Genomic DNA, 3,235 nt, shown 5'->3' on the forward strand with positions numbered 1-3,235 from the left:
AGATGCCACCTTTGTGAGGTCACATAACTTTGTGCATCTCACCCGGGACCAGGACAGCCAGGATGCAAGAGCAATTGGATTTGGCCAGATCTCAGGTTTCCCACAGGTGCAGCGTGCAAACGACTGCACTCACTTGGCGGTCAGGTCTCCGTCGCAACACACGGTGAACTATATCAACCACAAGGGATTCTATTCGCTGAATGTGCAGCTGGTGTTCGACCATCAGAAACACATCCTCCAGGTGTGCGCATGGTTTCCAGGGAATGTGCACAACTCCTACATACTCAGTCGGTCACAGGTCCCTGAAGTCTTCCAGGATCCACAGAAGCTGCAGGGATGGCTCCTCAGGGACAAGGGCTACCTACAGAGGCCCGTGCGGCAGCCACAGACTGCAGCAGATTGAAGGTATAATGAGGCTCATGCTGCAACTCACAACTTGGTGGAGCAGACCATGAGGATGCTGAAAATTAGGTTCTGGTGCTTGGAGCGGTCTGGTGGAGCCCTGCAATACACCCCCCAGAGGGTGTCACGCATCGTCATCGCCTGCTGCCCCCTTTACAACCTGGCATTGCAATGGGGAGAAGAGCAGCCTGAGGAGAAAGTGGAGGAGCTGGAGGTCTCCTCCAATGATGAGGATGCCAATGGGGATGAGGGTGAGGAGATCCTCGAAGGCAACGGCGATGGGGATGAGGCTCTCACACTGGCTAGAAGGCAGGCGCCCTCAGGAGGCCCTCAAAGCTGCCACATTTGTCGAAGGTGGTGACAAAGTGCAGTGAGGAGACCCCATAGATCATCACATAGCGTCTATGAACACTTGACTCCTGTGTGATTTATGGTTACGCGCATACCTTCTGTGATAATGCTCCTGTCATGGAGACACAGTGAAGGCCTTAATAGTTGACCGATTGCAGGGGGATAATGATGACGTGCAGTGAGGACACACCATAGGTCTCCACGTAGCCTCTGAGAATGTTTGACTCCTGTCTGGCAGAGGGCAGCTCCCTTGCGCTCTGTGATCAGAGTCATATCATAGAGACACAGCCATTAAACTTTAGAAGCACCTGATCCTTTGTCCTCCTTCAGCACCTGAGTCCTTCAGGAACACAGCATCACTGGTCACAGATGCTGAAGAGATGGGGGAAAGCCCCACCTTAAGTGAGGCCGGTCCATCACTTTGGTCTGAAGGCTGCACTAAGCACAGGAAAGAAGGCCTGGACTGAGTGTTAGGAAATAGAGATAGTTTAAGTATGTTTCACTTGCATCTGTGGGTGTTAGGAATGAGTTTTAGCTTTAAAGTTTAAATTTGATTTGTGTTTCTGTATCTGTGTGTTAAGTGAGGTCAAATGGAGTTTTAGTTTCACTGTAAAAGGTTGCTTGCTTTTCTAATGAGGATTTTATGACTGCTATAAGGTAAAGGTAAACACACAAGAGTAGAAAAACAGTGCTGTTGCCTAGCAACAGGGGGCCAGATAGGCCCACAGACATACACACAAGAAGAAGAAAGACAGCGGTTTGATTTGGAAGCTGTTGGAGTTTAGCTCGTTTTGGAGTTGCTACCTGGAGACACTGGAGCAAAGGGAACAGATAGAAGTCCCTAGCTAAAGAAAAAAAACACAAAAAATCCAAGGGAGTAGAAGAGGGGAAAGTCCAAAGAAAACCTTGCAGTCAAAGGAAGGACAGGAACCTGGGAAAAGGCCCTTTTGAGAGTGAGGGGCAGAGAGAAAGGCTCCAAGCTTCAGATTTAAAGAGACAAAAGCTGCAGAAAGCAGATTTAAAGCAAGAACAGCTTGCAAGAGGCAAGAAGGTCCGAAAATACAGCTGAAGGTCTGTAACTCTGTGCTATGTGAAGCAGTGGTGTAATGTTGACAGCTAAGACAGAGAAGACAGGGTGCATGGAAAACAGTTTGAATGCATATGGTGACCCAGGGAAGAGGAACAACAGAAAAAGAGTTCAAAACCCTGGAGGTGAACCCTTGCGGAAGGCATCTGAGAGAAAGCATTGGTTTGGGTGAAGATTCTGAAGCAAGGTCTTGGACAGTGCAGATTGGAAACCCTTGTGTGAAAGTTGGAGTTCAGTGAGACTGGTTGGCTCATAGTATGACAAGCGTCGGGGGGGAGTTGAGGAGAAATCCATAGCATCTAGTTGAGGTTGCATCTGTCACTTGAGGTCAGAGTGTGGTGTGTCTGACCACAGGGTGCCATAGGTTTACATGTTCTGGGTACTTGCAGTGTACATTAAAGTATAAGATAGCTTTTGTGACTTGTGTTCTCCTTACAAATCTGTATATATCTGTAAAGGTATAGTTGTGGGTGAAGGAGTATTGTAATATAGTTCATCTTTTCTTGTTGAATAAATGTTTTGTTCTTTTCTAAAAAGTTCATCAGCTGACTCCTGCAACTCTGTTCAGTAACTACTCTCCACATATTTAAACAAACAAAAGAAGTTAAGATCTATCAAACTGGGTTCCACCCTGGGATCAGGCTTGGGGTAATCTCAGATGGGGATCATAAGACTGCGACACCTGCCTTTATCTTGTGCAGAAAGGTTTCACATCTGATTGACACGAACACTGCTCATCAGAACAAAGAGCCATAAGCAGGGAGACATTCTTGGGATAAAAGCAAAATACAACAGATGCTGGAAATCTAAAGCAAAAACAGAAAATGCTTGAAAAATTCAGCAGGTCTAACAGCATCTGTGGAGAAAAAAAAAACAGAGTTAACGTTTCAAGTTCTTATGACTCTTCTTCAGCTCTGATGCTGTTAGACCTGCTGAGATTCTCTAATATTTTCTGTTTGTGTTTCAGACTTTCTTGGGAGTTTATTGACAATAGTGAACAGTAAATACAAATGATTAACACCTGTGCCTAGGCTATCCAGCTTTCTGCTGTGAATGGCACATGGACGAGGTGCTTGCGCTTTATCCATGCGGAATCGATATCAAGAGGTTTCAGAAGCACAATTTTTGTTTCTTGGAGCTGCTGGTGATCGTTTGTCTCGGCGCTCCGCAAAAAAAAATTCTTCCAAACTCGCGGCCAGGTGTCCCTGGAGAGGGAGAATGCAGTGTCCACCGCAGCATCCAGGCCTTCCATGCTCGGTGCGCACCGCAGGGGCTGGGGTGCTTTATCAACCCCCTTAATCACATTCTGATTTGATGTTTGTAAGTTTTATTTAAACTCTGTCTTTGGTTTTACAGCTAACCTAACTTAGGGGCTGTGTTTACTTTATCCCTCAT

At 46.4% G+C, this 3,235-nt stretch overlaps 1 non-coding gene across 1 annotated transcript; it reads left to right on the top strand.

Annotated features, from left to right (window-relative positions):
- The first annotated feature begins 2,877 nt into the window (after positions 1-2,877).
- On the top strand, positions 2,878-3,008 carry LOC121277535. The gene has a single exon (XR_005942907.1). It is a non-coding gene; the product is annotated as a U11 spliceosomal RNA (small nuclear RNA).
- The last annotated feature ends 227 nt before the right edge of the window (positions 3,009-3,235 follow it).

The sequence above is a fragment of the Carcharodon carcharias genome, chromosome 4 (assembly GCF_017639515.1).
Source record: "Carcharodon carcharias isolate sCarCar2 chromosome 4, sCarCar2.pri, whole genome shotgun sequence".
NCBI classification, from domain to species: Eukaryota; Metazoa; Chordata; class Chondrichthyes; order Lamniformes; family Lamnidae; genus Carcharodon; species Carcharodon carcharias.